The following is a 22,071-nucleotide window of genomic DNA, read 5'->3' on the forward strand; positions in this document are numbered from 1 at the left end:
GGTTGCTGAATAAATAATGCTTTATTAGAAATGCATTGTCATCTTTATAGAATTAATAGCATATAATGAATTTTTTGTGTTAGTGCTTTGCAAACCTTAATTACTTTTCTGCTTCCTATGAAATGTAAGAAATTGATTTTTATTGAAATGATTGATAGGACTAAATAAGGACTGGGTGTTAGGCTCAAGCAGAAAGCAAATACAGAGCTTTAGGAGATATACAAAGAATAACAGAGGCTGGTGCACAGTATGCAGGTCCACTGCAAGTACACATCCACATTGCCACTCTTGGCCCAATCCTGTGAATTGCTAAGCAGAATTAATTAACAGACTAAGCCAACAGTAAGGCCATGGGGACTGACAGTGCTCAGCTGTTCTTGGTATCGGGGCCTGTAAATAAAAGCCAGCCTACAAAATTCTTGTTCATGTGATCAGGGATATCATACACATCTACTGCAATCACATGAATTATTCACACTGGTGTAGCTTGAAAGATGTAACCCACAAAGCCTGTTTAAAATAACACGGGAGCATTAATTAGTGTTCCTGGGGCACATGGAGGTGTTATTACCATTTGGCCCGTTTTTCACTCATACCCATGTTTCTTTTATTTGCTGTGTGCACAGGGCTGACATGGGGAAAGGAAGGAAAGTAAATGCAGGAGATAGACATCTATAAACATTGGTCAAAAATGAGGAAAGGGGGTTACTGATTAGCTTTCTTCCCATATAAAGCTCCTAGATCTTATTGCAGAAATATAAGTTAACTGATAACCATTCTTTTATTTAGCATTATCTGATCAGAGAATCATGAAAAGCACTTTATTGCTCACTTGATTTTTTTCTCCCTGTGCTGGAAGCCCTCTGCAGGAAGCAAAGCTGAATTTCACAAATCTTCCCTTTCTGACGTCTCCCGAATTTCTAGGAATGCCCCTTCCCTCTTACTATATTTGGAGGTAGTTTCTAGGAAAAAAAAAAAAAAAAAAAAAAAAGACAATTTTCGGCCGGTGCTGGCCCCACCACTGCAGCTCAGGAGCCCGGGCCCGGCAGATTTGGGGAGCCCTTGGCTGCTCACCTTTGTGGCAGGGCTGCAGGAGCGAGCACGGGAGGAAGGGAAGGGGAGAGGTGTCTTTGTGGCAGCCAGGTGTGAACATCTGCACTTATTCCTTTGGTCTGCCTTTTTTTTTTTTTTTTTTTTTTTTCCCCTGCACTTTTATTCTTTTTTTCAAAGAAAGAAGTGCTTAAGGGAAAAAAAAAAAATCCCCCCCACCCCCCCAACCCTCACTTTCTGGATTTTTTTATTATTTTTTTTTCCCCGTCTGTTTCTCCCCCTCCCCTCGCTGTGGCCTCTTGTTTAGCTCGTGGCGTGACCGTGATGAAGAAATGTTTCTGGGCGCCTGGCAGAGGCGATCTTTTTTATGTAATGAGTCAGGATTTTGCCAACGGAAGAAGCCGGCCGCCGACCGAAGGGCTACTGCCTCCCTGCCGAGCTCGGCACTCCGCCGGGCCGGGGCCGGAGCCGCCCGCTCCCCCGAGACCCGCGGTAAGATGCGCACTTCTCCCGCGGGGCCCCGCTCTCCCCTCAGGACTCAGGTGGGGCCGAGCCGCCGGGGCCGCGCCCCGCCGCCGGCCTGGGGCCGCTGCCCGCCACCTGGGCGGCCGCTGGGGGTTGCAGCCTACCTGCCCCGGGCCGCCGGGGGGCCGCCGGGACCCGCCACACCTACAGGTGACGGCGGCCCCGTGCCCGGCCTGAGGGGAGGCTGCAGCCCGCGCGGCGCGGCCCCGCCTCAGGGCAGCGGCGGGAGCGCGGCCGGGACTAAGCCGGGACTAAGCCGGGCTGCTCCTTCGCCTTCTCCTCCTTCTGCTTCCCCCGTTCCCTCTCCCGCCCGCCAGCGCTGCCTCGTTCCCTCAGGAGGTGTTTCCGAGCACGCAGGGTCGGCAGGGACGGACGGCGTTCATCGGGATTACCGAAAGCAGCACAAATGTAACAGTGTTTTTTTGTTGTTGTTGTTCAAGCGCGGCGATTGGTTTTTGACGTGACTGACAGCATTTACCTGTCTCCAAGTGGGTTTATAATGAGTAAAACTTGGGTTTATTTAGAAGTTCGGTAGGGATTGTAAAGGAAGGATTTAGCAGTGTGTTCCTTTAGGCTGCAGATCTCTGCTTTTCTTTTCTTTTTTTCTTTTTTCTTTTTTCTTTTTTTTTTTAAATAAAAAGTTCTTAAAGCTGGGGATAGTCAGATTTGGGCACCCAGCTGAATACTCTAAGCTGGCATCGTCAGTAGGAAGTGACCCATTTCGGGTAAAGCGAAAGTACAGTAGTGTGCTATACAGATAGCGAAGATAGAATAATGTCACACATCTCTATAATGTTTCAACTTTACTTTGAAATACCAAGGAACAGACAAACAAGTTGATACTTTGAAAAGATCTTAATAGATACTTTGAGTGTTGGGACTATTAAATCCCTATGTTATTCTGGGTGAGTTCTGTGTCATTTTGTAGCTACTTGCAGAAGGTGCTGCTTAGCTAAACAAACAAATCATAAAATGGGAATAACAGCAAATAATAACTGCTAGCAACTTCTGCTGTCCAGTTAGTTGAAGGAGTGTATACCATGACTTGGCTACAACGTCCTCTTTTATCAGTCCAAAAATCAGCTCCTTTGTAAGCACTGATCCCCTCAGTTGATTGGGCATATCTTACAAAAATACTTTGCTTACGAATTGAATCTCTGAAGGTTGTGGTTCCAGAGTCGGGGTTTTGGGGGCAAGATGAGCTTATGTTTTATCCAACTGGCCCACAAAGTCCCGCTTTTGGTGGTCACTTTTTTCTGCAAAAGAAACCAGTGCATTATGGCTCTTACAGCGGATACTAACTTTAGCACTAAACTACAGCTGTGCTCAGAAAGCTACTCACTACTGCACGCTTTAAATAAGTAGCAATATCCTAACTTTACCAGTGACATCAGCAGTAAGAAGTGAACAGAAAATACTAGCATTCCCCAAAGTTAAAGAGAAATAGTTTTCTAAGTGTTGTAGCCTGTAAAACTTTTTTTTTTTTTCCTTAAATACCCAGCAAAGGCAAAGAAAAAGTTATGTTTCAAAGGGTGATTATTTGACGTAAGTAAATTGGGAGAAAAAAGAAGACTTTCCTAGGAAAGAGAGGTACCTTAAACCTTGAAACCAACATACAGTCCTTGGGAACATGCATGGTGTCAGTCCCCTCCTCGGGTCTTCTGCTTACAAAAGGTTGCAGTTTTGATGCCTCTCTTCAACTGGCTTTGTTTTTTTTTTTTTTTGTTTTTGTTTTTTTTTTTTTTTGTTTGTTTTTTTTGTTTTTGTTTCATTTTTGTTTTTGCTTGTTTTTTACTTGTGTGCCCATGTGCTGACATGTGCATGGTCTGTATCTATAAATCGATATAAAGATTACTAATTGCTGTGCTGAGAGTAGTTGTGCAATATATTTTTATGAGTAAGTGTGAGCTTGGTAAAGCTGTTCAATTCCACACTACTATTTATTTTTTGCTATCGATAGCCTGAAGAATCTCAGCATAGTGTTTACTTCTAAATAATGTAGTTTTACTTTTTTATGGGATTCCAATAGACGTTTACCATTTATAGGTAAGCTGAGCTTTCTTGAGGTTCCAAATATAACGTACATATATTTAAGACAGAATGAAACACATGTTAAGTGATATTGTGTGAGAGAGTATAATGGCTCATATACAGAGCAAGCACACACAGGAGCATCATCTTGGTTGGTGTAAATGTGCCTGTAATAGCTTTTACAATTTATACTAGCTAATCACCTACTTAAGTTACACATGAGTATCTAGACATCGTACGCGTGTTATGCTTGCGGTCGGATTCATTTTAAGCGCTGATCTACTCAAACCTGATTCAATTCGATTACTTCAAAAAGGCCTGGAAATTCAGCTGGAGTTCCACAGCAGTGCTCTGCTAAAAAATTTGTTGCTATGTGCTATCTCACATGACTGTATGCAGGATCTGTGTACACAGGCAAATGGATATTGTACTGAATTATCAGTATTTTTCTATGGAATTCTGGCCTTTTACAATTTATAGCTATATAATCACTATACATATGAAATAGGACATACCAAAACCTCAGTGCAACAAATTACTCACTTGTTTAAAAGTGAGATCTACCTTGGGAGAGCTTAGGTCAGAATTGTGCTGCTAACATGCCTTTTAGCCACTATTCTGCATGAAATAATGCAGCTCAAAAGCAGCATTTATGAGAAGGTTAAATTTTCTGGAACCAATTGAGCTATGAATTTAACTGTAGAAATATCTTTTTTTTTTTTTTTTCTTTAATTTTAGTACTTAGTTTGTGAATACACTACAGATATAGCCAGTACTACAAGCTGTCAGATTTGGACTGGTTTGACTCCTATGGCCTCTTCGCTAGTCTTCTGAGAATACTCTGCTCTGCTACTTGTGAGCTTTTTCTTTAAAGCTCTTAAATTGGAACATGTAATTTTGTGCAGCTATCTTCAGTAAGAGGTGCTATACACCCCATTAACCAGCTGTGTTTAAAAATCCTTTCAGACAGGTTCTCTTTGATTCTTTATTGATGATACATAAAATTCACAGGTATTCAGTTGAGCACAATTAATATAGACATGGAATTAACTATTTAACTGACTATTAAGCACTGTTTAAGAACGTGGTTATAGTTCTGCAGGCCTTTCTCATCCAAAAATTTTAGTTACATTCTTTCCCATTACTAAGGCTATAGAAAGAGTTCCTGTTTCTGTCTCAATGGACTGTTTTCTGCTCAGATGGATGCCACACATATCTCTCAAGCTTTAAATGTATGTTCACCTTATGTGTGTTAACCAAATATTAATGATGATTGGACAAAATAGTGACTGATCCCCTACACACTTAGGCTGTAAGAGTGTGATCTCTTTCCATCACGCTGGGTTTTCCCACAAAGTTTGCTTGCAGGATTGGGTGGCAGCCTCAGAGATGTGACTCCTGGAGTGCACTGCGCACCCAGAGCATTAATAATTAATGCCTGGGATCGGTTTATTTGAAATGGGGGGGGGGGAAAAAAAAAGTATGTTTGGAGTCAAAATTAATTTTCCTCAAGATAAAAACTGTCATGAATTATTGAAAAAATACTTTGAAAGATTAATTATGTATTGCATTCCTCATTTATAAAATTGAAAACCCTACTAGCTATGTTTTCTGATTAAAATAATTTTAAATATACATTTTTAGAATGACTTTTCAGTATTTAAAGCAAAACTTAAAGCTTATAAAACAGCTTACAAATACTGAATCAGCAGAGGATTATCAAGTGGCCTGATCTGTTTACTTTTGAAACCAGTGGACACGTTTTACCAAAAGTAGTGAGATCAAGATCTCCACCAGAACCTGCTGGCATCATTTTGGGGATTGCTCTGTGGTCTGAGTCTTCTGAAAGCAGGGCCTCAGCCTTTGACATTTCCTGATCTTGTGTTACAACAGAAAAATTTCATGACTCCTCTCTGACACATGCATTGAAAAGGAGAGGACGATAATGACCCTGAGGTTGGAAACTCATGACCTGCAACAACTTAAAATTTTGCCTTACTAAAGGCTACAAGATCAGCTGTCCCTTCCTGTGACGTTATCCATAGTTTTTCCAGGGCAAGAACGCAGATGTCTGAGATGCGAGTCTTACATTATTCCTTGTTTTTACCTCCCAATTATAACATTGTACATCAGCAGTGCTGTGCCTGATGCCACACAGAAAATCAATGTGAACACATATTTAAAACATCTTTTAAAGATGTTTTTTTTTAAAGATGTCTTTTTAAATCTTTTAAAGGTGTCATCCCCAAAGTCTTCCTTATTTGCCTTAAAAATCATATTTAGCAGGTTAGGAAGGAAAAAAAAAATATTGCTATGACTTGGAAGCTACACCCGTAGTGGAAGAAGTGGTAGAAAAGTGGTTACATTACATGCATAAAGACACTTCAGACCGTGCAGCTTGACAATACAAACCTCCTGGTGAAATCAGTGACTTTAATGAATTCAAACACTTGCCCTGTCCACAGTGCAATCAGTTAATAATTACACAGACCTCATTGAAATGTCATATGCTTGTCTCTGTCAACATTAGGGAATTTGTTAAGGCACAAACATGGAAAAAAGAAACAAAGATTCAGCTTTCTTTGCCTGTTGTCACAACACCCAAATAGTTTCTGCTTACAAGGCTTCAGAGGAAGGGTGACGTTTATGTGGGTGACCTGTGAACGCATAGGTGCCAACTCAGGTTGTGCATTTTTTACCTTGCAGATACACATTGATAACTTTAAGCAAAGCTATTTCCAGCTTTTCTGTTAATACTTCTGTAATATTTTAATTTAGCTGTTAATGGGAGAGGCTGCAATTCCCCAGCGTAATGTAATATTGATGCACTTTTGCTATTTTAAGTAGCTCAGCTTCAGTCAGACAGTCCAAATCCTTTTAAGGGATTTATGGATTTTTATATGAAGTGACATAACACAGGGGCTAGACATCAACTTTTGAAAGTAATAGTTTTTCTTTTGTTTTGTAGATCAGGAGAATTAAAATAAAACAAGAAAGATAAAAATAAAAGAAAACAAGAAAAAAAAAAGAAAGACAAAATGTGTTCTGTCATCTACAAGACACATACGAATGCGTTTTTTTGTTTGTTTGTTCGTTTGTTTGTTGAAAGGATAAGAAAAAACCTTTCAGGATGTTCCAGCATTGGCCCAAAAGGGTCAGAAAAATAATGGAATGCAATAATTTTACCAAAGGAGTATTTCTATTTCCTATCTATTAATATTGTTGAAGACATCTGACTTAAAGTCATATGAATCTAGATTTTTGCTTTGCTGTTGCTGCTGTTTGCATAAAAGCTTTCTTTTGTAATAAAAGGCCTGTCTCAAATAACACAAGCTGCACACACCTCTGGCAGGAGGTGCCGGGGTGCTGGTGGAAGTCAATATCTCCACTGAAATCGCTGGAGCTGCATCGACAACAACAACAACAAAAAACAATTGAGATCACAATAAAATTTCTGGAACCTGAGGAAAGAACAGGGTTCACTTGCTGCACTGAAACAGGAGAAAACAAAGAGCAAATGCATTACAAAGAACAACATATTAAATAATATATGAGGAATTGATCATTGTTTTTTCAATAATATATTTTTTATGTTATGCTACAGGAATCCATTGAAGATTATGCCCGTTAGGTGGTATTAGTGTGGATTACTTGAAAAGGGTAACTTTTCCTTAGGCATGTCAATTGGATAGGCATAACTAACAGCTCAAGTGCACTAACTGTTTTGCTTTAGAGTTTATAAATATGGAGTACTCAGTCTTTACTAAAGTGGCATTCCTCTTTGCATTTGTTCTCTGAGCAGTCTTTATGTATGGAAAACCGCCCACACGGTTATTTTTTTGAAATCCTTTAAAATGAAACATAACAATGCTGTAGGATTTTATTATGTATTAGTTTTTCCCATAAACTTAACTTTGGACTGTCACTGACGTAAATCTTTAAAAACAAGAGATGCAGGTCAACTGCTAATGATGATTATCCTGCTTTATTTTGTACTTTTTTGGTAGGCAAAGGAACAAAAATTGCCCTGGACTGTCTGTGCTTTCCGCATAATGTTGTGGCTTCCCAGTACTAACAGTATTTCTAAGAGAGGGGCTTCACAATTCACTCTGGTGGATTGACAGAACCATGTAATACAGCCAAAACATATGAGCTAGGAACTGCTTGGAAAACTGCAGTTTTCCTACGGACTGGACTCACAGGAAATTATGAAATCCTGAAGTATTGTTGGAAAAGTGCTCTAACTCAAAAAAAGTTTTCTTTATAGTTTCATTCTTGATCTTCCACAGCATTCACCACTTCCTGCATGGCTCTTTACCGCAGGGAAAATGAGGGACTTTTGGGGGCAGATGTGTTTCCATTACACTATCATAATGCCCCTAAAAATCCTTATTGCTCTTGCAGTATTCTTCTGTGTTTCTGGGCCTGGTGTGAACTACTTGAAGACCTAGCTTATAAGTACATCTTTTCTCTAAAAGCACTTTAAAAAAGCCACAGAGTTTATTTTGTTTATCTTATTTTTAGTTGTGTTTACTGTTGCTTAAAATATAAATGGCAAGATATGCAACCACCTGTTGATAAACAAACGTCATAAGTCATAAATCCAAGGGACATGCTGATAACTGCATGGTACTTAGGAAAAGGAATATATATTGGCATAAGGTGAGTGTTTCACTCTATTGGTATGATTAACTTGTTTTTAACGTAAGAATTGTATGTCTCTGAAAGTCTGACTCATTTTGCAGCTAATTTGAATGACTTTGTTAAAGTGGACCTCACTTAGAATGTTAACTGCTTCTAAGAGCATATGGCAGGTTATGTATCAAATGAAAGATCTGCCCAATGTTTTTATTTAAATTAAATGCACACACACAAACATATCTTCATACGGTCCCCAAAAAAAGAAAATTGAGATGAAAGTTAGGTCCAAAGAAGGGCGACAAAGCTGGTGAGGGGCCTGGAAAACAAGTCCTACGAGGAGCGGCTGAAGGAGCTGGGCTTGTTCAGCCTGGAGAAGAGGAGGCTCAGGGGCAACCTTATTGCTCTTTACAGATACCTTAAAGGAGGCTGTAGAGAGGTGGGGGTTGGCCTGTTCTCCCACGTGCCTGGTGACAGGATGAGGGGAAATGGGCTAAAGTTGCGCCAGGGGAGTTTTAGGTTAGATGTTAGGAAGAACTTCTTTACTGAAAGGGTTGTTAGGCACTGGAACAGGCTGCCCAGGGAAGTGGTGGAGTCACCATCCCTGGAAGTCTTCAAAAGACGTTAAGATGTAGAGCTTAGGGATATGGTTTAGTGGGGACTGTTAGTGTTAGGTTAGAGGTTGGACTTGATGATCTTGAGGTCTCTTCCAACCTAGAAATTCTGTGATTCTGTGATTCTGTGAAAGACACAGTGGGCTGTCAGCTATTCTGTGCTTTTCCAATCAAAGGGTTTTTGTGTGGGCATGGCCCTTGCTGGGCCTTTTCAAGAAGGAGTCAGCAGAGTCCCCTGGGTACTGTCCGGCTCCTCTCCCTTCCCCTCTGGGTAGGGAACATTCAGGACTACAGTGCCCACGCTCAATTTCCCAGGCACAGTTTGTTCTTGCTAGGTGGCAGGTTACCCAAATTCTGAAGTTTTCCATAGCTTTTTGCAGGAAAAGGCAGAACACCTAAATGTAAACATTGTTTGGTTTTGTCTGGGTATCACAGCACAATATATCATCATTTGACATGTGTAGTGCCAGTAGCATTTATTTCAGTAGCTGTATGTAGGACACACGGAGCTGGTCTATGTAAAATGCACTGTTGCACTACCTAGCTTAAAAGAAATAATAAATATACCATGAAACTTTGCTCCTCTGACAGGGTCAAGTATCTTCAAATAGCCTTCAAAATCCTTGGTGACATAGGAAAGAAACTAGCCAGGAGATTCACACGCTACCCCCCATTTTATACTAACGTTTTATCCCCAAGGAAATTCTCATCTTTCTCCTAAAGGAGTGTTTCTCATTTTTCAGGCAGGAAAATTTTACAGGTTAAGTCATGTCCTACGGGTCACAAAGGAAGCTTACTGTTATGACTGGAACCCAAAACTTTTGATGCCCAGATAAATACCACAATAACAAGAAAATCACTTTCTAGAAGGACTGAATGAACTGTGTTGCACAATAGTATACCCACAGGTCACATTTCAGCTTACAACATTTCAGCAAGGAACAGCATTTCAAGTATATGTAGAGGCAGAAAGCAGAAGAAAAACTAGTCATTGTATTAACTCTAAATGTTTGTATCAATACTTCAGTGTTTCTGTTTGGGCTGTTGATCACAAGATGATTCCTAGTGCCTTCTGATGTGAATGAAAGGTGCTGTAACACAGCCTGGCTTCAGGATTATACAGCCTTTAAAATGATAAAAATCACTTACAAAGTATTAGAATAATTCAATGATTAATGTTATTAGTGGAGTTTTTTGTTCAGCAAACTTTATTTCCACATAATGTTCCTACCTAAAGACTCAGCAGCTAATTGAAGATGTGTTCAAAATATGGGAGGCTGCACAGATTCTGTAGAGTTCTGTGGTATTAAAGATCTGTGAAGGGACCACACCTAGAGCTATAAATGTTATCACCTTTATATAGAAGACACTGTTAATGTGAACAGACTGGAATTTTAATTACATTTTTAAGATCTTTTGGGGTCTATGCTTGTGACAATACTATGTAAAGAACACTGTGACAGTTTTGAGCATTAAAACTGATCTGTTTTTGTATTTTTTAATGTGCTACATTACATTCTTTTACTACCTGTAATCTTTCAAGAATATCAGAAAATATTTTTGTTTTTTGTTTGTTTGTTTTTTAACATAAGCCATCTTTTGTAAAATCTCTTGGAGATATAGCCCGTAGACCTGAACAGCTGATTCTTACATGCACACCTATTTACAAAGACTTTAGGCCATAGCAAAAATAAGATTTCTCCCTGAAATTTGTTCTGTACATATGTAAAATGTGTTTGTCATATAACAGTGCTGTCACACAAAAATTCTTTAGATCTAGAAATCCTGAGGATAAATTAAATGAAGGGAATAAAAATTGGCAACACTATATTGCAGCCCCTTTTATATCTAATAGGAATCCTCTGACATACAATTGCCATTTTGAAAATGTTTTTAATCACTGGATAATAATCATTAGAAAATAATTAACCAAGCACATGGTTTGTGATATATTCTTAAAATGTCAAATTCAAATATTGTTTCATATTATTTTATTTATTTTATGTATTTAACTTACTTTGTTTTGAAATAGCATGTTACAAAAAGCTCAGGGTCTGATACAGCCCCAGAGGAAGGACTGCAAAACTCATCTGCAGAAATGTCTACTGCAGCTAACAGCACTTTGTCACTGAATATGCTAAGGATAGGTTTTGATATGAAATATTTTGTAAATGATAGTTTTACCGTTTTTTGTTTTTTTTTTTTGTTTTTTTTTTTTTTCAAATATGAGCAAAACGAACATTTCCGTTAGACTCTTCTTAGGGATTTTGATTTCTTTGAGTTATAGGACCAAGAGTCATTTAACATGAACTAACAGCTTCATAGTGTTGCTCTGAAAGCTAGAACAGTATTAAGTAGGTAATATTTTTCAGCTAGAACTTCCACAGTGGAAAAGATATTAAATGTTTGTTATGTGCCAAGAAGTGAGTAATACAAGAATACTTTCTTTCACAGAATGCAAGAGCATTACCAGCGTTTTAGTTTTTAATTATATATATAGTTTTTGTGATTACCAACAGCCTCATGAGATAAACAAAAAAAGCAGAAAAAGACATACCATTATTAAATGGAGAGCCTAAATGAAGTAAAGCAATCATCTCATTTATTTATTGAAGCAGCCCATTATTATCTCAGGTTTTGAACAGTACGTCAAGTGTTATGTGTACCGATTCTTTGGTATTCAGAATACAGCACTGAGCTCATCCATTTTCAAAATATTTATTTATTATGTTATTGGACTTTGGATTCATTAGGTCCGGTTTCTTACTGAATTATGGTAGTATCAGTTCTGCTTCAGTAGGTACTGAGGGAATAGGATACAAGTGCAGCACCCTGTACTGCTACCTGAAGGGCATGTGGCTTCACAGGTAATCAAAGCAGAGTTTTAACACAGGAAGCAGGGCTGTACCCGTGTCACAAAACAGCCACTCAGAAAAGCTCAGATATTTCATGTAGTTTCACACCGTGTTGGAGAAAGATGTAGGAAAGCTAAGAACTACAGCAAACGGAGCAGCAAGTCAACTGCAAGAGATAAAACACTGCACAGACGCTGTAAGTAAGCCTATAGAAAGATCCAGCTAGTTTTCCAAGCAGGGGATGAGAATGCGTCCAGAAGTAAGGGTTAGGGTAGCCGACTAGATTCAATGTGAGTCTGCAATTTATCTTTCCTTTAAGTGGTTAACTATGGGAGCAGAAATGCTTGCAAAAATACACTCCATTAATAAATGATCACTACCACATTTCTCAATCACACTAAAATGTTTCTAACTTTGTTAATTTTTTACCATCGATGTCTGATTAAATGTGTAAATGGGTTTGTTTTCATTTTCCTTAAGTTTTAAATGCATATAAACATTTTTAGTCCCAGATTTACACCACCAGTGCCAGCATTCTGACTGAAGTGGATTTTTATGGTTGTGTTATAAACAAGTGCAAATGTAAGTTATGGAGTACAGTGCTGACAACCTTAATTATAGCTGGAGGAAGATTTGCCAGCATGTATATAGTGCAGAAATACAAGCAATCATTGTAAGTTAATAAAGGTCATTAAAAGAAATCACACATTTCATAATCATGTTTTCATCAATATAATATGACCTATTTTACACTTAAGCAATTAAAATGGAAACTGAAGTACCTGGAGATGATTAATTTATCCAGTAGTTGGACTTGACAGGTGCTATTACCTGATAAATAATCTACTAGAATTTTTTGCCAAAATGGTTACTGTGTTTCGTTTGGTTCTTTGTTTGTTTAAAAAGCTACTTAAAAAATTCCTTTACCTTTCCAATGACAAATTGGATTTTGTATATTCCTTTGAAAGAGAAATCTGCAGCCTTGCTATGACTACTGTCTGAGGCTTCCAGATACCTCAATGGTGAGCACAGCATACATATCTAACTAGATTGCAGCAGGTTAATTTTGTAGCAGTGGAAGCACTAAGATATTCATATATAAAGCCAAGGAATCTGTGCTAGTCTTTTTTGGAGTTCTGAACTAATCCATAACAAATTTATCCATTGCCATGGAGTTGGCATTAAGGAGAATTGAATGTGTCCAGAAGATTTTTAGATTGTAGCTTGAATAAAACATGGACTCTGTGATATGATCTAGATTCATATGCAAATAGTTAATATCTTGATAATTTGCATTAAATCATCTTATCTGATAAAAATCACTCTAATTTGTACTAGAATCTTATAATATTATTGCAAAACTCTGGATACATCTAAAATCAAAAAGAAAAATAAAACCCTACTTAGAACATATCAGAATGGAAATCATGGAGTTTTGTTTCCAGCCTGAGCACTAGGACATGAATGTTCAAAATTCAGGAGGTCCTGGGTCCAGGTCTGTGCTCTGATTTGTCCTCGAGTCACTCCCAGGCAGCTCCACAAGGCACCTAAGCAAGGCGAGCTGCAGTTGCATGCGCTTCACTGATCAGAGGGAACAGTCACAGCCACAAACTCATTTCAGAATGCAGTTTAATCTGGAATAGTGGGCCAACACAAGTCAGTTCTAGCCTTAAACATAGTATCTTCGTGTACCAGCTTTATTCCTATCTCCTCCTTTGCATGCTATCCAGTTAATAAACAGAAAGTTCTAGGAAGTCAAAAAAAAAAAAAAAAAGTAACTGTTTCAAGACACTCCTGCCAGAAAGTAAAGACTGCACCACAGCTGCAATTTCCTGATAATGCACCTCATGCTAACATCTCAGTGTGGTATATGAGTGGAAAAGTTACACCAATTAGCCAGTTCAAGCCTCTTGATTTTCTTGTAAAGCAGGACACTGAGCGCATCACATCCTGGATGCAGGTGTGCATCTAGCGTGGAGGGCTGGCAGCCAGAAGCCTGCCTTTACAGGGGCTGCGCAGCACCGTGGTTTGCCTGGCAGGTAGGGAAAGGAGCTGGGAAACGTGCACAGTGGAGGCTCATGCTCTTCCATCACTGCTTTTTGAAGGGTCTGGCTTTGTTGGCTTTTTCTTGGCTGTGACCTGCAAGCTAGCAAGAAATGGAGAGCTGCTCTAGAGAGAGCTTCACCTCACCTAACTGCCTAAGAAAATTTCCTTTATCACTGTTTATATGGGATTGAAAAACAGCCCACAACCCTGATCCTTCATGACAAACTTTTTAGTTGTAGTTGTAATTGATTTCACTAGGTGGTAACATGAGCAGAGCAGTATATTGAATGCCAAATTCTGCTGAGTATGTAAAAATACCTCTATCAGCATTTTTATCTTATTTTAAAAGTTAACATTTCCAGTGCAGCACAATATTAGATAGCATTCACATTTAAACACATCCCAAGGACATATTCTCACCTTTTATCTGTACCACAGAGAACTTGAAAAATGTACTTTCCTGTTCTATCTACAAAACATTTAAAAAACCTTCATTATCTCACACTAACACCTCAGAATACAGCAGTGTTAGAACAGTAAGATGGAACATATTTGGGGGAACAGGGACTTGGTTTCCAATCTGTGATTCTGCATCTCCTAGTCCTAATCTATGTGTTTGGTACTAAGGTGTTACAAAAACTGGGAAGAATAAATAATAATTTTTAGATCCTGTATTTTTATTTTATTTTATTTTATTTTATTTTATTTTATTTTATTTTATTTTATTTTATTTTATTTTATTTTACTTTATTTTACTTTATTTTGGTACTTCATGCTGTAGTTACTCATTACCAATCTTTAGCATCAGAGTGTAGAAAAAAGGCATAGGAATGAAAAATAAAATACTGCAAACCAAAGTCCTTCTTGACTGCAGGCCTCTTGCCAGCTGCTTCTCACAGTTACTTCCAGTTCTGCTGCTTGCTTTGAGTGTGGCAAAAAGATAAACATTTTATTTTTGCAAGTTAAAAAACACTGCCATGCGAGACAAGTTGATAAGCAGTATCAGGAGTTGTATCATGAATTTATTAGTACACTTGAACAAGATGGAAATATGTTGAAAAGTTTTCTGCAGCTAAAAAATGAAAAATAATTGGTCAATGCCCAAAGTGTCCTGCTGAAGAAAACATTTTCTATTCTTAGTAACTGGAGCTTTCACTGCTGTATATATATATATATACATATATATATATATATATATATATATATATACTTTTTTTTTTTCTGTTTATGGTGAATTCCTCAATGTATCTGCCTCCTTTGTACACCCTCCTCCATTACATCATGGTTACGTGCTTTCAGCTGGTACAGATATAGGAGTTCAAGTTCTACACTGATGAGCATAAGCAACTACACTAAGCAAAAGGTGTGATAAACAGAATTTGACCAGTGACTTCATTAGATTAAAAATAAGCATTTCCTGCTTATCTTTTCACTTTAACTGTGGATATTGGGGTCCAGTTTCCACATTTTTGCCTTTTGTAGTTACTGTAAATTAGACACCATGTATTTAGATATGGTACAAAACAGGTGCTGTGATGGGTTCTGCTGCACACCTCCATGCAGAACACCTTCAGTTCCTTCCTGATTGTTTCTGTGATACAGGCATACCTGCCTTAAACAGATTGGGATTGACTTGATATTGCCACTAAATCTGTATTTGAATTAAAATTTGCCAAAGAAAATATTATTAGAAACCCATACATATCCCAAATGCCACTATTATTTACCTTTTTGTAATGGTACATGGCATGATATAAACAGGGAGAAACAGAGGGATAACACATAATGAAGCATTATTAGGGCTACTGGTAAAAATTCGAGGTGAGTACATTAATTACAAATAATAAAAACATAAAGAAAACAAAGTTTCTTCCCATGTTGCAGGATAGACTTTTATCCTACACCCTAATTAAATTTTGGCATATTTTATTGAACAATTATTCTAGAGAAGTTTTTGTTTGTTTGTTTTTTCCTTGCAAAAGTATCCATACTATTTCTACAGTCCTTTTTCCACCAAGACAGGCTTTTAAGCACCATTGACATTTATGGTATGCCAGCTTTTATGGCTGTAGAGAAATAACAATACTCTGGAGAAAATTGTGACATGTTTTGCCTGGAAAATGTTGTTACACTCTGTCAAAGAAATATGAAGAACTTGTTTTAATATCCTGTCTCACAATATGGGACAAAGTGAAAAGAAAATCAGGATGGATAGATGAAATATATACCTTAGCAAGGTAATCAGTAACCAGAGGTCTAATATTCTAAATTATTTGCAAGACTTCAATGATTCCCAGATGCCTGAAGTAGGGCAAGAATGAGGACCAGGAATTTCTTCTGGATTTGATGGTTGCTTGGCACTGTGGAATGTGGATACCTTTGCCCATTTCTATGAGAATTGTGTCCTTTGCCTTGGTTTTCCACTGGGAGCTCACAAGTAAATACATAGGAAGTCTTTCAGGACTTCCTTCCTCCTTTATTTACTGCACACACATGGGAGGCACATGCAGGATGTTTATTGTAAGGAATAAAAGTCTTACTCTTCCAGCAACTGAATGCTCCCAAAAGACAGCAGCATATATGTATGGCTATTTGTTAAAAGTAAACATGCTCCTGTCTGTCTCCAAAGAGAAAGAGCAAAGGCTTTTTTCCCTCTGTGTTCTCAAACACAGAATAACATCCTGCTGTAGGGCAGAAATTGTTTGTGTGCAGATGCTTAACTTTCTTAAAAACGTAAATAATTTTCTTGGTGGCATACTTATTCACCATATTAATATTAGTCTACTAGAGGTAATTATCTTTTAAACTAGAGTACTCTCAGGCTAATAGAACAGAAGTATTGCTGTTGGCATGCTAAATATTTTCAATTAATTAATATGTTCTGTAACTTAATATATTAGTAAATTCAAATTATTTATTTATTAATTTCTTTTATCGCTTTTTCTGTCATTGATGTTTTTTTTCTGATTCACAAATTTAGAGTATTAGAATTTAGACAGACCAGACACCGAACTTTTACAGCAATTCCTGTGGTGTCTCTATAGTAAACCCTAGCAAGTTGGGATTTTCTTCTTGTATACAGATCTACACTTCTAAATTCAGGTACAGGATATGGCCTTCAGAAGACAACACACTGAAATTAGATGTCTCGTGATATAGGAGAATACTCTACAAGTAAACAACTGGTGCTAAGTGTAGCTCAGATTCAGAATGCGATCCATCTAGCAAGAGGGTAATAAGATGTACATTTCAGTTTAAGTCTTCTGTGAGGTCAACAGATTCTTGCGCTGCAATGCGATTCCTCCAGAGTGCCTGTAATTTCATGGCAGCAGACTTCTGTATTGTGCAAATAAGCAGATAATCTCTTTTCTGACATTCTATATTGCGATAATCAGTAGATAACCCAGATCTTGAAAATCCTGTGTCTTGACTGCAGCACAAAGGAAGGAGGATGTGAATGGGTCACCATTCCTCAGAGTTTTTAGCTATGGAGCAACAGAACTCGTGTAGGCCTGTGTATAAATAAAGACAGAGTACCGAAGCAAGGAGGAAGGCACCACTTTAGCTGACTCTATGCCTACAGGAGCCATGCACTGCTGAAAGGCTAGATTGCCTTTCACCTTAGCACCAGCATCTTTGCTGCATGTATTTCATAAGACAAATCACATGTGGCAAGTACAGCCACAGATGGCATTGTTCTTCTGAGGTCTAAGAATGTATTTCCTTAGTTTGTGCAAAGTACAAATATCTGTGAGGAGCTTATAATTCATCTATTGTAAGTTAGTATTTGTTTCTTCTTTTAAATGGAAGCGAATATTGTTTAATAATGGTTGTCTTATAATGGGTATGATGGATTTAATTTTCAGGGTAAAATGAAGTTCATACATCATAAAAGACTACTGATACAGCACTTTAGACTCATTATCCTGCCTAAAGGAGATTTTAATTTTATTTTTTGTCATCAGGTTCTATTAGGTTAGGTTAGATCTCCTAAACCAAGTATCTTCTTTCATGAGGAAGACTGTTTCAGACACAAAATTTGACCTGAATGATCTTAAATGTGTTGTTAAATTTTAGAGTAATGAAATTAGTTCTTAATGGGGAACCTGTTACTCATGCTGTTATACTGCATGCTGTTACATCAAGTCTAGAGTAAAAAATTAGAATCAGACATTGGCTGGTATACATCGGCATTGAGTCAAGTGATATTGTGCCAGTTTATATCCATGGAAGTTTTGGCTCAGATTGTCTGGGACCCTGGAAAATACCTTAGCACAATTTAGAAGCAAATGTTTCTTCCAAAGAAATGTATCAAACAAGCCAATTCTGGAATATCTGGTATATCTAAGAAATCTGGTATATCTGATAAATCTAAATCTGTTTGAACCTTTTCAAGAAATAGTAAAAAGGAATTGGCATACAGACTTGTATCTGCACGTTAGCTTTATGTTGAAATACAAGGAATGTAGCTAGAAAGTATTTTACAGCTTTTAACTAAGAGATATTTAGATTTAGCCAAATATATGATGTTTGAACACAAGATTTATTTAAAACTAAGATGACTTTCTCAGAAGATAATGCAGTTAGTGAATGTTTGTTAAGAGTTTTTCCTTACCTAAGAATTTACATACACTGTTCCCAATGCTGACATGGTTTGTAGTTATTATCATTTATTTTAAAACATAGTTCAGTCTTTTAAAATATTTGAGGCGTATTACAAGCAGGTTCCTTGGTCTCATGAAATCTATATTGTGCAATTATACCCAAGTCTTTTTACACAATAATGTAGATTTATTATTAAGAGTGATTAACTAAATATTCAGGATAATAATAATATATTAGTAGTAGTAGTAATAATAATAATAAAACACAGCTAAAGCAAATCAATAAAAACATTTATTTCCCTCCCTTTAATATTTGATATAATTCTGAAAGGTTATAAATAATGATTTTAATGCATTTAAGACAACCTGCTGTTGTCTTATTTTCATTTCATCACCTGATTTAGTAGTTTATAATAACTACCAGGTCAAGCACGTTCCATTGTTAAAGGTGACCACAGAAACTTGAGGAGGAAGAAAAAACAGTGACTAATTGGCTAGAATGACATACAGTTTTTCAGGAAACCGCTCTTGTCTGTTCATTTACAGTTCGTGTATATCTCCCACAGTAATCAGCCATATTTGTATCCTGTCCATACAATGATACTTTCAAGTGTTTTAGAAACTGCAACATCATAGGCCTGACTGCACAGCTAACTTGATGAGAGCTTTGCTTCAGAAATGAGAGCAGCTCAAAATAAAGATCTGGGACATGTGGAACATGTCATACTACCTTTGAGAAATTACTTCTTCCATTCACAGATTACTGCAGAAGTGATCTACTGAGGCACCTCACTGACCCTTCACTTAAAACAGAGGGCCAGCAGTATTTCTCTGGGAGGACACATCTCATGAATGTGCCCCAGTTCTGAAGCAGCTTGTTTCAGAATGCCTTACAGGCAGGTCTGTTTATCTGGATCTCTCTTGGCACGTGCTAGAAATTCAGAACCTGTTCTGAAGTAACACTCAGAAGTAGTGCACTGGGAGTACTGCACTGCCAGTTCATCCAAATGAGCTCTGGTGTTCATCTCCGCTTGACCATATAATGTACTTAGTCTGCTCTTTGTATAATGCATTCTAGCACTGATAGTAATTATATAGTTAGAATTCTCTTCTGAAGCTTTAACAAAATTTGAGTATGAATTAAGAAATCTCCAAAAATTTCACAAAATTAAGGGGATAGACAATAAATCTTGCAAGGTAATAAAGCTTTGTTGGAAAGGTGCTATTTAGTTGTGCTTGTAGCTTTACACTCTTTGTACAAACCCGAAGACAATTTGGTCCTCTAGACTTAAAGCTGAATTTTTCCACATGGACCTTATTTTAGTAATAAAAGACATCTGTGTTATTAATTCATGCTTTGATAGCCATGTATTACATCCTGGAATTAGAACTTGGTATTTATTACTGTAGTAATAAGGGTCTAAGATACAGGAACATGGCAGCAAAGAGAGAGATCTTCCGAAATCAATGCTAAAAAAGTAATACCAAAAGTAATACCATTCTCTAATGGACTATGTGCTGCTTCAGTATGCAGTTTTTATCATTAAAAAGAGCAGTCTTTTGTAACTTGAAGATAAAGATTTTAATGAGAATTTTTGTGAATGTGTTACTTTCCTGTTAAAATACTTGGAATGCTTTGTTAATCCTAGTAAAGCAGCAAATGGAATGTAAAGATGAATGGAATTGAAATAATACAGCCTTGCTCTGTGGAGAACAGTACTACAGAACTGAATGATATGTTCTCTACAGAAAAGTAGAAACTACACAAACTACTGAAAAGAAGTTGTAGAGAGCGCGATTAATTTAAGCCTTATTGAAGGAACAAGTTTTAAAAATTTAGCAAATCCTTATTAAACAATTTTTGATAATACAAGTGTACCTCATCTATACTCCAAAGCTGGAATACCCATTTCTACTTGACTTGCACATGTTGACAACCATGTTGATTGTTCTTAGCCACAGTCTAAATTAATAAGTGATTAAAATAATGAACAAACAGTTCAGTATACAGGTAACGGATTGTAGCTGGTGCTGTCCCCCTGCAATAAGTGATTATTTAAGGAGTTAAGACCTATTATATCTATATCTCCCAATGGTTTTAGTAGTTACAAGGGAAATACCCCTTCCTATAAAATCCATCTTTTCATGGCCATAGTGTGACTTAACATCATAATCTCCCAAAAGATGGCAGTTTGGATTTATAGAATAAATTCAGATTCAGGGTAGAGTCTTTCAGAACTCATCACTTTCTTTTCAAGTCCTGCCTAACTGAACTGCTTACTATATGAAAGGATGTATAGCTCTTCAGCAACTATACACTTATCTTCCCTGATAACATAATAATCCTACGTGATATTGTCCATCATGGTGCCTAAGTTTTAGATGCCCAAAGTAAGGACATGATAATTCTCCTTAATGTGGCTACATTCCATATTATTCTTAATTAAAGATCAGAAAAAATACTGAAAGGACTACTCTAATACTGTCTGATTGTGGCTGCCTATTCCATTTATGGCACCACTTTATGAACAGCCCAAATGTATTTGTGCAACCTACAGATACTCTAAATGAAAATATCAAATTAAGCATGAATACAGAAAAAAACATGCATTTATAAAACAAAACATTTCAATATATAAGCGCATTCTTATTTGTACTAGACACTAGTCTAGTATGATGTAAGAAAAAATAAAGCAACTAGACATTTGGTACATAAAGAACCAACATAAAAAATACAGTTGCAAATGATGAACCACAGATTTGCTTAGTAATTTTCTACTTAAATTTTCTACTTAAAGAATATTACTGGTAGTGGTATTTTTATGTCATTATAGTTATACTGATATAACTTTCTAGAGTGAAAGAGTGTGCATGAAACATGGTGGAGTAAATCTTGGAGTATAAGTTTAGAATCAAACTATTGAACTTCCTTATTAAGAGAAGCTCTACTGAAAATCAAAGATGCAGCAACAGGTCTTTGTCACTTGACATCTCCACGAGGTACAGATCCCTTCTGAAATCTCAAATTGATGCGAACAACAATAAGTTTAGCATGTCTTCAAACAACTACATTTATAGGAGATGATTTTTTTTAGTGATACATAGCAAAATGCTGGATTTGAACATCACTGAAACATGTAGTATCCCAGCTGTGTGACCTGAACCATTCTTCTAAGTCTTCTAAGTCTTTCTGAATTTTACCTTAAAACCACTTATATAAATGTTGGTTGCCACATAGAAGGATGTGAAATACCCAAAAAGAAATCTCATTCTATGGAAAAACATCTTCATAGATTTTGCTTTTAAATCAACTGGAAATGCAGACCACATTCCCTTTAACGTATTTAGTTACGTAAACGTTTAGTTACGTTTAAATCAGCCTGAGCTGATTTATGGTTTCACTTCAACACAGTGAAAAGCTAGTGCTAATGACAGGAAATAATATGAAACTCCAGAGATTTGGGCCAAGATTCATATGGAAACTGGAGTATTAATAAATACAAGGTGTGAGAAACCAGTGCAGAAACAAAGGATGCTAAACTTCAGGAGGTTCAGAAGGATCCATGATAACCTTTTAATACAACATTTTTTTTACCAAAACTAAAAGATTTTGCTGTACTCATAAGGCAAAAGTCCCAAATTCTAGAGGTAATGCAAATGCGAGGAACAAGCAAGGTCCCCACTCTAAGTGCTAGTGATTAAACATTG

At 37.2% G+C, this 22,071-nt stretch overlaps 1 long non-coding RNA gene across 2 annotated transcripts in view; it reads left to right on the forward strand.

Annotated features, from left to right (window-relative positions):
- Window positions 1-990: 990 nt before the first annotated feature.
- LOC137865142 (uncharacterized) overlaps window positions 991-22,071 on the forward strand; it is a 57,373-nt gene continuing 36,292 nt past the window's right edge. For both annotated transcript variants that reach the window (XR_011101766.1, XR_011101767.1), the window contains exons 1-2: window positions 991-1,143; window positions 1,358-1,542. This is a non-coding gene — a long non-coding RNA (uncharacterized lncRNA). The remainder of the gene's footprint in view (window positions 1,144-1,357; window positions 1,543-22,071) is intronic.

The sequence above is a fragment of the Anas acuta genome, chromosome 15 (genome assembly GCF_963932015.1).
Source record: "Anas acuta chromosome 15, bAnaAcu1.1, whole genome shotgun sequence".
Lineage (NCBI taxonomy): Eukaryota > Metazoa > Chordata > Aves > Anseriformes > Anatidae > Anas > Anas acuta.